Source organism: Ailuropoda melanoleuca, chromosome 3 (assembly GCF_002007445.2).
Source record: "Ailuropoda melanoleuca isolate Jingjing chromosome 3, ASM200744v2, whole genome shotgun sequence".
Taxonomy (NCBI): domain Eukaryota; kingdom Metazoa; phylum Chordata; class Mammalia; order Carnivora; family Ursidae; genus Ailuropoda; species Ailuropoda melanoleuca.
Window position 1 is genome coordinate 127085664 of NC_048220.1, and position 14382 is coordinate 127100045.

At 33.2% G+C, this 14382-nt stretch overlaps 1 pseudogene; it reads left to right on the forward strand.

The window, feature by feature from the left end:
- The first annotated feature begins 2345 nt into the window (after positions 1-2345).
- LOC100477260 overlaps positions 2346-14382 on the forward strand; it is a 137096-nt pseudogene continuing 125059 nt past the window's right edge.

Here is a 14382-nt window from a genome sequence, read left to right on the forward strand (position 1 = left end):
TGGTGATATTAAATCTCTTTTTGACCTTTATTTGATGAGTCAATTTTAATGAAAGCTCCATGATTCTGAAAATCTTGAGATGATGATGATGATGATCACTGTTTTGTTTGTAAAACCTTAAAAAAAGTGACTGGCAAATGATCAGCATTCAATAATTTTTTAAATAAACACATTAGAAATATTATCTTTCATCCCAGCTACGTACATTTTGCTGGTCAAGTTATGCAAATACAAAAGAACTCAGAATCTTATGATTCAATATCATAAACTATTGCCTGAGGTAAAATGCTAAGAAAATATCAGGTCAGGTCTAGGAGACGTAAGTTATGTTGTCTATTAAATAGGCTTTCTGTGAATTTCCTAAGGCAGCCATAACAAAGTACCAACAGCTTGGTGGCTTAACACAACACAAACTTACTGTCTCACAGTTCTGGGCACTAGAAGTACAAAATCAAGGTGTCGGCAGGGTCACTTTCCTTCTGTAATTTGGAGAAGATGTTTCCTTCTTTGCCTCCATCAGCTTCTAGTTGCCCCAGACATTCCTTGGCTTGTGGCGGCATAGTTTCAATCTTTGCCTTCAGCTTCACATGGTTTTCTCCCTGTTCCTCTTGACATTGCTTTCCTTCTATATGTGTCTGTTTCTGTCCAAATTTCCCCTTTAGGAAGGACAACAGCCATATTGGATTAGGGCCCACACTAATAACCTAATTTTAACCTGATTACCTCTGTAAAGCTCTTATGTCCATATAAGGTCACATTTTGAGATACTGGTGGTTCGGACTTCAACATAGCTTTATTGGGGGATAGAATTCAACCCATAACAGGCCTCAGTGTTCATATAGGAGGGTATTTTTCTTTCCAAATAACTGAATCTAGTCAGTTAGACCAGTACATTTGAAGCAGAAAGCAATGAGTGGAGTATTGAATTTATTAAGAAAATGAGACATGGTAAGTGCTCAATAAGTATTTGCTGAGTGAATGCATTAATCAGCTTCATGTTATCATAAAATAGAATCATGGAATTCTAAAAGCAATGGAGTAAATATTATAGTGCTTCACATATTAAAAAAAGAAGCTACATCATTCTGTATTTTAATGGGATCAAATTCAGGATAGTACTAAATTCACTGCGCGCTTGACAGGTTTCCAGACAGGTAGAACAATATATGCAGATGCACTATTAATTCAGGATGTTATTTTAAAGAAAAAATGGAAATTAGACTTTATGGCTGCATACTTTGTACTGGTTGCCAAATTATAAAGTGGTCATATGTCAAAGCCGCACTTAATTTTGTGTTGGTTGATTTGATATTTTCTAGGGCTTCTAGGTTTAGAGAAAAAAAGGACACTCAGTTGAATTTGAAATTAAACAACAAATAATTTAATATATCTTACATTCAATATATATTTGGTAATCCTTTTTTCCCTTTACTTCCAGAGTGATTTATATTTTATTGTTTTTGTAAGAATAAATTTTAGAAAAGATGTGGTAAACTCAGGCTACTGTTGATGAGGTAGAAAAAAGAAAACAGAAATATAATTAGTAGGAAATAAACCTCTTTGCAATTTAAGATAACCTTTTTCTTATGAGTCACCTCAAGTCAAGAATTTGGAACTCATGGGAGCTGTAAACATATACTAAGCAATTAGAATGTATTTAAAATTACACCTTTAAAGTTTATTTTCATTTAATTATGTAATTATAATTATTTAATTATATACATTCTGTTTTCTATCGTGGCTGTACCAATGTTCATTTCCATCAACAGTGCACAAGGGTTCCCTTTTCTCCACATTCTCACCAATCCTTATTGTCTGTCTTTTTTTAATTTTTAAAAATATTTTATTTATTTATTTGTGACAGAGAGAGGGAATCCACAAGCAGGGGGAGTGGCAGGCAGAGGGAGAAGCAGGCTCCCTGTTGAGCAAGGAGCCCAGGGCGGGACTTAATCCCAGCACCTGGGATCATGACCTGAGCCGAAGGCAGATGATTAATGGACTGAGGCACCCAGGTGTCCCATCTCTTATCTTCCTAATATCGCTATTCTAATAGGTCTAAGGTGATATTTCATTGTGGTCTTTGTTGGCATTTCCCTGATGATCAGTGATATCGAGTACCTTTCTAGGTACCTGTGGGCAAGACCCCCAAACTGATGGGACTGCATCTGGGATCTAGACAAGCAGGGCTGTCAGGTCATATGGCTGTTCCCAGGTCTACAGTTGAGCCCAAAGGCAGCAGGCTTGTTACTAAGGTATGGACAGACGTGGTTCTTGTCAGATACGCAGGTGGATGAGAGTGCCTCTGAGACTACAAGCCAGTTAACGGGACCACTTATGGGGCTGCCATGGACAGACAGTGGGCCTTTTACCAGGGAAATAGATGGGTGTGGGTCCTTCTGGGTCCCTGCACAGACACCTGCCAAGTGCCTGGAGAGGCACTTGGCCATGCAGAACTGCTCTGGGACTGTGACAGAGTGTTACAAGAGCCAGGTCACAGAGCCATTTCAGAATCTGCGATCAGGTCTCTACCCACTGAGCCAATCACCAAGGGTATGGGTAGGCATGACTGTTCCTGGATCCCTTAGTGGATTGGATTCGTTGCAGATCTAAGCCAAGTAGGGCTGTAGCCAAGTCTATAAAGGAAATAGGTCTGCTTTTGGTCTGTAGAAGGGACCACATTGGCAAGTCTGCCACCAGAGCATAGACTTGCTTTTTCTTTCTTTCTTTCTTTCTTTCTTTCTTTCTTTCTTTCTTTCTTTCTTTCTTTCTTTTTTTTTTAAAGATTTTATTTATTTATTTGACAGAGATAGAGACAGCCAGAGAGAGAGGGAACACAAGCAGGGGGAGTGGAAGAGGAAGAAGCAGGCTCATAGCAGAGGAGCCTGATGTGGGGCTCGATTCCACCACGCCGGGATCACGCCCTGAGCCGAAGGCAGACACTTAACTGCTGTGCCACCCAGGCGCCCCTAGACTTGCTTTTTCAAAGCTGAGTTCCTTGTTCTTGAGCTTCGCTGAAATTTTGCATCTTCCTACCTGGATTTCAAAACTTCCATCAATGCACTTTTGTCCATAGATGGTGACCAGATTATCATTTATGTGTGGGAACAGAAGTTGGGGACCTCTTATTCTGCCATCTCACTAACATCACTCCCTAGGAAGTGCTTTTTCATGTACTCATAAGATGCAGTTGAATTTTGAAGGGTTGATCACTATACATTTTCCTAAAGAGTATATAAAATACTTTGGAAAACTAATTTATAATTTCCAGAATTCCCATGCCTTCCAGAGATTCTCACTCTTTCCCTTAAATAATGCTGGAAGAATCATTACTGAGATTTTATCTTGAGTTTTCCATTATGTAGACTGAATGAACAACATGTCCAAGCACATTTGTTATTAACCTGGAAAGGTTTCTAAGATCCTTCTCATTTTATATTAATTTACATTTAAATTAATGGGCCTTTGAGAACATTAGCGGGGGCAAACTATCCTCATGAGTATCTAATTTACTACACATCACTTGCAATGAAATTATACCTGCGGAAAGCTGGTCTCTATCTATCTATATTGTTTGCTGTTCATGTTGTTATTGAGAAGAAATGACATTTCCTTTACCTTCAAATTATTAATATATATTCTGCTGGGTGTAAAATATACTATTTAACACACCAAGAGAAAAGGTAGATATTAGATATTAAGACTGATTTTATTCAAGCCTATCATTGGAAATCACTGTGGCTTTCTAAATGCTTGATAAAATAATAAATACATCACGTGAATAATACATTTTGGATAATAATAGTATGGACAGAATTAGTAAAGCAAAGCAAACATACACATCTAAACAACCAACATAATTGTTTTAATTGAACTTCAGTTGTCATTTTGGTTTACAGAGTAAAGTAGAAAATGATGGAATAGATACCTTTCAATTATTGAATTCATAATCTTTCTCCTGTAAAATCTTATACATTATAATTAGAGATAATTCAGAAAATAGAATAATTTCTGTGGGAAGTATGGCAAAACACTAAAGGATTATGCAGTGACAGCATTTTCGGCAGTAGATGCTTGAGTACATTCCACGATGCTGTTTTTTATATGAAACAACTCTTAATGATAGGCACAAAACATTAACCATAACTCAGTGAAGCAATTCTGCAAAGTGCTAGAATTATATAGGCCAGATGTGTGGCCTTCTGGTGGTGAAACTAAACTCAGAGACATAATTTAGAGTAGGAATAAGTATATGTAACAATTATATCTCTTTGTATATACCCTAGAGTCATTTGCACATATGCACACAAATTAGTGTGTAAGGATAATAATTGTACAATTGTTTGCAAACTGAAAATAAATTATAAAATAACGCGAATGTATATAAATTATGAACTGAGTAAATAACATGCTCTATATCTTTTGAAAATATTTTGTATTGATAACCAGACAATTTAGTTCTAAATAAATAGCTGCATGATAGTAATTAATCAAAACACAGTATTAAGTACAAAAATAAAAGCAGTAAGAAGCAGGAAAGAAGTGATACTATTTATATAAACTGAGGAAGTACAACTCTAAATCATAATTTTTGGTTTTATAGGTCATAATGATCAAATTTTGGCAATTTACAATGGTTCGTTAGCTTATTTTACTTTACTACATTTAATTCATAATATGTACATGTTTGTAAATTATTTAAAAATAAGCATGCACCCCAATTAGAATACTTGAGGTTAGCAGGGTCCCGGGATCATGACCTGAGCCAAAGGCGGATGCTTAACCACTGACCCACCCAGGCCCCTCCTTGGGAATGACTTAAGCAATGTTTCCATCAGTAGAACTAGCCCACCAACGGCCTGCTGCTTCAGCTTCAGTCAGAAAACTGCCACCTTAACTGCTGACCCTGGAGTCATACCCTGTTAATTATCATCTTGGAAATGAGAACCCACTGCTGTGAATGTTGGATCTGAAAATCACACTGCTCCAGAGCTAGAGGATGGCTGTCACTCATTTTCCAACTATCCCCCTTGAACTGGTCCTGAATTCAAATCTCATATGGAACCACATGAGATAGAACCAAAATCGCATCATGAATATCAATTGAAGAGAAGTTCGGAAATGTAATTTTTAAACTTTTAAGCCTCTATTATACAAAAAGAAATATCAGAAAACGATTGAGAGATATGTATGACCCTATCTGCTACAACTGTGTAAAAATAAAATTGCATTTCAATAAGTTCTATTCCTTGCCATTTAATTACATTTTGCAAAAGATCAAATCATATTATAACTCTCTGAAATCACAGTGACATAAGGAATAACACAGAAAACAACCTGCTTTATCTATTTCTACAACCTCCCAATGTAGTTTCTTTCCCTTTATAAAGCCATGCCAGAGCTACCAGAGCCATCTTCTGATTAATTCCCTGTCTCTTTTCTTATTTCCTTCAAATCCATCCTCCCTACAGTAACTAGAGAGGGAAAAAAGGTAAACATTAGAAAATTAATTTTACTATTGTATTTAAAATTCTCCGGTGCTCCCTTGTCATTATAAGATTTACAGTGAGTTCCCAACGGAGGAAATGAGGTTCTGCCCAACTCTACTACCAGCATCTCTTGCTTCATCTGATAACACCATTGAACACTTTATATTCTAAGTGTAGACATTTCACAGTTGTCTACACAAACTTCTTCGTTTCCTAAATCCATAAATTTACTTTTGTACTACTTTACATGTCTCATATTTCCCCCAGCTAAATTCTATTCACTACTTAACGATCAGCTGTGCCATCACATTCTACTAGATACTACCCTAACATGATATTCTGTCACTTTTCTTTCTTTCTCTTCTTCCCCTTAGGAACATTTCTTAATACTCTTTCAATATACCTATCACTGCACCTACCACATTTTATTTACACATCTTTTTTGGGAAACTTGTCTTCCCTATGACATTATGAGCTACTTGAAGATTAGACTTGCATTCACTTGTATGTTGCCAACAAATTACTTGGTGCCAGATCCTTGCAAGTCAACAATCAATGTTTATAAGAAAACAAAATCAAATGATAAAGACCACCGTTAGTAATAGTATTGATTACATATTTTAAAGAAAAGCTTTTATTTGAGTGTTGTTTGATCTTTTTGTTATCGAAGATTAACTGGAATAAACTTGGTAATTAAAATCAATGCTTCGGATATAGGTAAAAATTTACTTGTATTCATAAAAATAAGAATCAAGACTTGCTGTTGTTATGAACAATAAGTTCAACTTTCTTTAAATGATTCCTATGTACTCAAGCACGAAACATTTGTTACTTGAATTAACTAAGTATGTTTTAATATCTTGAATTTATAATGTACTTTTTTCTGCTATGACAGTCAATGCCAAAAATTTTTTTTTTTATATATAATCGAAGGTTTGGAAATTTTCAGAACAAACTTTCAGCACCTGATTTCACAATTAGAATTATTTAAATGTTAGAGTTATTTAAATGTTAGAGTTACTCTGTACGTAAGTAGATAAGCATTGTATATAAGTAACGTCTTTAGTAATGAGAAATATTTTCAAAAAGATTACAATTTATTTATTTATACCTTTTTTTCTTATCAAAATTACAGGCTTTGTCTATTTTCTTTAGAGACAAAAATAAACATAACTAATACTTCATTTGAAGTTTCTAAGAAATAACATATTAATTCCTGAGGAAGAATGTCTTCTTCCGTGATTAGCTACAGTCTTCGGAAAATCTTTATGATTAATTATCTTACAACAATTACTTGTCTTTATTAATGTAGGAATATACTTTTTCTGCATCTTCTAAATTCAGTCAAAAGTAAAATAGAAGTGCAATATCCATATGGACTTATGGCTACTAAGCTGTCGTTTAGAAAATGCTCGCTAAAAAAAGTAACTGTTCGAAAGTTACTCAGTTTCCTTTAATGTTACTTTGATTAGTAATTTTGAGGATTGATCCTTAAAAAGTTAATCTGATAAATTGCCATTCTGATAATGAAAAATTTTAAAAAATCCACTAAAGAGATATAACAATATAGAATTATTTCATGTGCAGCAATCAGCAACCATTTTCATTTGAATACCACCCAACATTTTCTCCCAGGAAAAGGAACACTGTCCATGTTTTTTTGCAAACAAAGCTTAGGGATAGCTCTCATTTAAGACATTCATATGGTCCTGTAGATTTTTAGCACTGGTTGCTTTTCCCTGAGCATTTGAATTCTGGACTCTGAAGGCTGGGGTAAAAGCCTAGTATAAATGTAATTGAGTTTTTAAAGGTTTCTCTAAAGTTCAGCAGGGATTTAAAATGAAGAATTTCAAGCCTGCCTGGCTATAAATAAAATATGTTCTTTAATGTTGGAACCAAGCACTTTTTTTTTCTTCGTCAGCAGAAGGAAGAAAAAAAAATCATCATTGGAGAAAAATGAAATATGACTGATAAGTCAAAATAGTTTTGATCCTTGCATTGATGTTTTTGTTTCTAGGGGTCAAAGTGTTTATGATATTACTCCTACTTTTCTTTCATCATCAGAGGGGTTAGGTGGGATCCAGATTAAACTGTCTCAATTAGGAATTTTTTTTTCAACTATTCAATTCAAAATGAGTTGGTGGCAAGAAAAAATATATACCCACACGCATACATACACACACATACGTACATATATAAAACACACGCATATACACACATATGTATATCTATATAGCTGTTGAATCATTCTGTATTCTTCTATAACAAATGTATTTAAATATTAATATCAGCAGAATATGACTACCTAAAAAATAGGAAATAATATCCTAAACAACAATAAAAAGACAAAGTGCATGTAATAAAACAAAAAATGTATAGTGTTTAAGACTGAATGAAGAATAGAAAATATGTAAAATAATTAAATAGCTTAATGGGAAGAATTTAGAGAACATAAGGTTATATAGTTATCATTCTTATATAATTAATTTTATATTAAAATATAGCAATTAAAGGTACCAGAACTCACACAATGTGCCAATTTTTAAGTACAGAATTGTACTGATTTTCTAAAAATCAGGAACATTACTGAGCCTCAGTTTCTCTTGTAAAGGAACAATCTTATCAATAAAAAAATACCTCTCTCGTATAGAATTTACCTTGCGTAAAATATGTTAACTCAAATCTGAGTCAAGAAGTTTTTCCATTAACACTAAAGAATACATATGCTGTTAGAAGATCATTTTAATCATCTTGTTATTTTCTTATCTATTCAATGGGGTCCTCCGTTTATTTTCCAATAATAAACAGACATATATTTAAAATAAGTGTCATAAAAATAATCTGAGTATTAACTTGCTTTCGGCAGTACTATTACTATAGTTATACTTCAAATAAGACCATTCTACCACCACTACTAACAATATCTAAAGGGAAAGATGAACAATATGTTAATATTTGTTGATCACATAAGACTTGAAAAATCCTAAAATTTTTACATGAATTACCTCTATTATAAGCATTAAATAATGTTGGACTCGGCATTAGGTTTGAGTATAAAATCTAGGAGAGAAATAGAAAGAATATAACTGTAGAACAATACCACAAAAATGTCTCTCTCTTTTTTAAAGTTCTACATTTAATTTGACAACCAAATTGTTCACAACCACTATTTATATCCATTGTGAAATAAGAACAATAAAAATATATATAACTCCACTTAATCAAACCTCTAAAATGATTTCTTTTGTCATTTCTGTAGTGCCAACAAATGTCTGGGCAACAAATATTTTCATCATATAAATTCTCCACTGCATCAATTTTGTAGCTTATCACAAGATTATAGCTCATAGCAACAATGACCCAAGCCTCAGACTGACTTCTTGTTGTTTTTTGAAATGTATATTTCAAAGCAGAAGTAAATTTACTGTTTTCCTATATATTGATGAGGCAAAAGGAGTAGATGAAACATATATTATCAGTCAAAATTTTACTTTGATATCTAATAAATCTCTAAAAATATTTCTACTAAGAATGAATTTACACAAATGAAATATTTGCACATTTTTATTCGGTTTGCAAATCAGAAACAGCAAGTAAGACATTTTAAATATTTTCAGGATGTAAGTACAAAATTTGAAAAGAAAATTGGGTAAATGAGGTATAGAGAGCAAAAATTTGTCTGATAAAAGATGAATTAATTAAAACATTAACAGATTGAATTGAGTTTGTGTGTATTTCCATTTTTTTTCCAGGTAGTGGTTCAGTAAAAATCAATTGTTATTATAAATATACTATAATCAGTCATAATATATTATTTCTCACACAATCAGATGATTTTTTTTTCTCACTTATTTTCCTGATAGTATTTACCAGATAAGAGTTGTATAGTTAATTTGGGGGGTGAGGAGATGGGGTAGCCCAGTGATGGGTATTAAGGAGGGCACGTATTGCAAGGAGCACTGGGTGTTATACGCAAACAATGAATCATGGAACACTACATCAAAAACTAATGAAGTACTGTATGGTGACTAACATAGCATAAAAAAAAAGTTGTGTAGTTCAACATAGCATCAAGTAATCTATAGAATTACAATCAAGGGTCTTTATTTCCATTGCTGCTAACACTTTAAAAAATTATTATTAAGATTATGTTTACTAGAAAGTGCAACTGGTGGTTTTTACAACTTTTTACATTTTTACTCCTTCACCTGAGACTGATGCATAAATATAATCTTTATAAAGAAAACCATTTGATGTACTCGTCTCATATGGGAAAAAATCATTTCCTGCTGCCTTTCAGTGACAATATTTTAGGTAACAATACTGTTTTACTGCATATGGCTTTGGGTTTGTCCCATTGCATTATCTAGATTGTTTATATTACATTCTTAACCAAATCATTTCATAACCTTTACAAAAGAATTAGAGAGCATGATTCTGTTATCTTCTGTATGGGTAAAGTAGGGCAGAAAAAATAGGTGCTGGAAGACATACAAATCTCCAAGAATAAATAGGTGAGTGGGGATGGCCAATCACTATGCCGCTGGATTTGACCAGCACCCCCAGTTGATGGGAAATACATATTGATAAGATTTTCCACTTTAGCTATACTATGGAGAATCTTAAGTGTTGATTAATCTTGAGACATCTGTTGTTCCTTTTCTTGTTTCAAATCCTACCTAAGACTATGTATAGCTCAAATATTCTGTTTGCTTTCACAACTAGGTTAGATATCTGCAGCTTCCTTATCCATTTATGTAAAAGGGAAAATGCACAGCTAACAGCTTATGGGCTGGCCTTAAGTTTAATAACAGTTTTATTATATAATTCATTGACTGTTCCAATGTGAATTAATTCTGGATATATCTACTACCCAAAATAATCAAGAAAAGAAAACACAGAATAAAAATATTAACCTAGGAGCACAAAGCATGTGAAGTTCTAACTTGAGAGCTGTATGAAAATAGCATGAATTCAGTGTACACTAGAGAACTGGAAAAATCTGATTAAAAAGTTGCATTGTTTTATGTAGATTATAATAAAAGAAAATTAGAAGCCCATTTCACTTAAGCATTCTGATTCAATTGAATTTATAAACTATGTATTCTGAATTTGACATTACATTAAATAATAAAACATCATGATCAAGTAACATTTATCCTGAAAATGTAAGGCTCTTTTCCCATCAGAAAACCTAAGGACATAAGTCAAAAAATCAATTGACAATGCACAGTCATATGGTCATCTCAAATGATGCAAATTATTTGATGAATTCAACACTTGTTATTTAAAATATTTACCAAATAAAGATAAATTTTTTAACTTGTTACTATTTATAAACAAAAAAGGACATCAAACATACTTATTGGAGATATCAGATGCATTTTTTGAGTGTCCACTATTATTGAATTATTTGCATTGGAGATGTTTGCAATTAAAAAAAAAAAGTAAAAGAAAACATCGTGAGACTTACAAGAGGAAGGATGCACTGCCCTTATTTGTTAAGAGTAGTATCTTAATTAGAAAATCGACACACTAATGGGGGCACCTGGGTGGCAGAGTCATTAAGCGTCTGCCTTCGGCTCAGGGCGTGATCCCGGCGTTATGGGATCGAGCCCCACATCAGGCTCCTCCGCTATGAGCCTGCTTCTTCCTCTCCCACTCCCTGTGCTTGTGTTCCTTCTCTCGCTGGCTGTCTCTATCTCTGTCAAATAAATAAATAAAATCTTAAAAAAAAATCTACACACTAATGAAACAAATAAAAAAATTTGGCAAATTTTTCAGATGAAGCAAGAGGTTGCAAATACCAATAGCATATCTCTAACCACCTAGAAATTTAAATTGTAAGAATATACCTCTAAGAATCAATAAGGACCTTAAGTATATAATAATTAACTTAGGCAAGAATATAGAAGTTTCTTATAAAAAGCAATAAGATTTGAATTAATAGGGGAATATTCCAAAGGCCTAATCTAAATGAGAAAAGACTTCATGAGAGATATACCCCTCATGGGGAATGGGCATTTATTTATCTGGTACCCCTCCCCTAATCTAAAAGGAGGGGTGGAGGGGTGAAGAGCTATGAACACTTGTTAAGGTTGAATCTCCACAACACAGCCCAGTAAAAGACTGAGAATTAATTATGAGATAGCAGGTTACTTCTCCTCTCCGGTGCTTACTCTACTACCACATTAACAATGCTCCAGTGTATTTATAGCGGATACAGCTGAACTGCTGCAAGACACATACACTTTCTTAGTGGGCATCCCTTAGTAGGTGTCAATAACAGAAAGGTAACTGGAAAATTCTCCAAATATTAGGAAATTAAATAACACATCTGTAAATAATAATGGTCTCAGGAGAACTAGCAAATATTTTGAACTAAATGAAACTAAAAATACAATAGGTCTAAATTTGTGGAATGCAATGAAATCAGTATTAGAAGATTTATAGCACTTAAAATATGTATTTTGTTAATGAAGAAATATCTGAAATTAATAACCTAAGGCCCATCTTAGGTTAAAAAAGTTAAGCCTAAAGCAAGAAAAAGAAAATGAATAATAAAGGAATGAATAAAAATGAAAACAGAACAACAACAGTGAACTAAAATATGTGCTTTTCAAGAGATCAGTAAAATTTATAAATTTTAGCCAGGCTAAGCAAAGAAAAAAAAAGAGACCCTAAATAGTAATTAATATTAGAAATGAAACAGGTCCTAATTACTAAGCTCATGGACATTAGGAGGATAATAAAGGATTACTACAAACAACTCTTTGCTCAAATACAAAAATGGATAGAAATGAAGAATGTAAATACCAAGTGTTAAAGATATTGAGCAAGTGCACCTTCCAGACACTGCAAGAAGTACACATCAACACATGTACTTGGAAAACCGTTTGGGTACATATCCACTAAAGACGAATATATAAATACCCATGACCAAGCAAACACAAGTTAGATATACGAAACATAAATGCATATATTTGTACACAAATAGATATGTCAAGATTGCACACACAAGCCATATTTTTAAAACCCTCAAAGTGGAAATTATGCAAAAGTTCATAAACAATATAATTTATAAATACATTGTAGTGTATTCATAAAATGAAAATGAATGAACTACTCCTGAAGCAACAGCATGAATGGATCTTGCAACCATTATGTGGAGCAAAAGTTGCCAGGCATTCATATCCCTGCATTAATTTATTATTCAAAAATAAGCAAAAAAAATTAATGTTGATAGTAGAGAGAACAGTGGTTAGTGTAAACACAGGTTAGCGTAGAAAAGACAATTGGTTGGTAATATACCATTTTTTTAATCTGATGGTATTATATGGAGTGTGTACTTTGAGAAAATTAATCATTCTCTTTAAGATTTGTGCAGTTTTCAACATGTAGTTTATATATAGTTTAATAATGTATAAAAATCAGGCATCCATGGGTTAGCCAGTTTTAATTTTTTTTATTTTTTAAAAGAATTTTAATAGAAATAAGCAGAGAAAGCATTCAGCCTGATTAAATTTTAAGTATCAATAATTAGAGTAGTATGATATTCATGAATGTAGAGGCAAAGATCAATGGAGTAGAATGAAAAATCCAGGACTAGACTTAAAACTATTTCAGAAATTTGGGAAATCTCAATCTAATGCAGACAAGATAGATTATTCCCTGAAGTGTGATGTAACAACTGACAAACCAGTTGGAAAAAATAAACTAAATTTGTATCTATATTCTACATTGTGCAGTGGGATAAAATCTAATGAACCAAACATTTAATTGATAAATGAAAAAAAAAGTACTAAAAGAGAATATGTGAGAATTCATCACTTTTTCAGACAGACATTTCAATTAATTTTGTTAAAATTTGATGATTCAAGAAATAGGGTAGTAGCATATTAGGAAAAAAGAAGTAAACATTCAAACAATTGAAATAGACAAAGGTAGATTGCTTCAGGGAACAGGACCTGTCAAAGGATGTGAGGACTGCAAGGCTCTTAATTTTGCACTCACTGGTCAACTTGGACTTTCATTTTGATATGTGTGTTTTACTAAATGGAAATACAAAATTCAAATTGCTCTATGCAGATCATATGGAGACCACATAATATAAAACTGTGGAGATAAAACAATGGAGAATCACAATTCATATTTTGGAATCAAAACGATTCCATAGTGTACAGATCTCAGTTCAGGTGTATATTCTGCTCATTTAGTTAACATCTGCCAGTAGTTGCATTTAGGAATTCTCTGAAATGTTTCTGGGATTAGTAAGAAAGCAAATGGGATAATTTAGCTGTCTTTCAGGAGTTAAGGGAAGTAGAAAGATGATGTACTCCATATTTCCCCTCCTTTTTATCAGCCAACAGAGTGATATGCAATGAACATTGACAAGATCATTCTGTAAAATAAGTAAATATTTAAATAAGGTGACTCTATCATAGTTTATTCCAATTTTTGTGCAGCATACTTTAAAAATACATTTTCGGGGCGCCTGGGTGGCACAGGGTTAAGCGTCTGCCTTCGGTTCAGGGCGTGATCCCGGCGTTATGGGATTGAGCCCCACATCAGGCTCCTCCGCTATGAGCCTGCTTCTTCCTCTCCCACCCCCCCTGCTTGTGTTCCCTCTCTCACTGGCTGTCTTTCTGTCAAATAAATAAATAAATAAAATCTTTAAATAAATAAATAAATAAATATACATTTTCATAGTGTTTCAATATAGCATGAATTGTTAGTAACGTTCATACAGATTATCTGTTGATGAACCATATTTGACATGAGGCTTGATATTTTTTAAAATATGTAATGTTCCTTACTACCACTTGGTTCTTTCTTAAGGTTGGTAAAATAATTAGACCTGAAAATATTTTTTCCCATTATATTAAAAAGTAGTCAT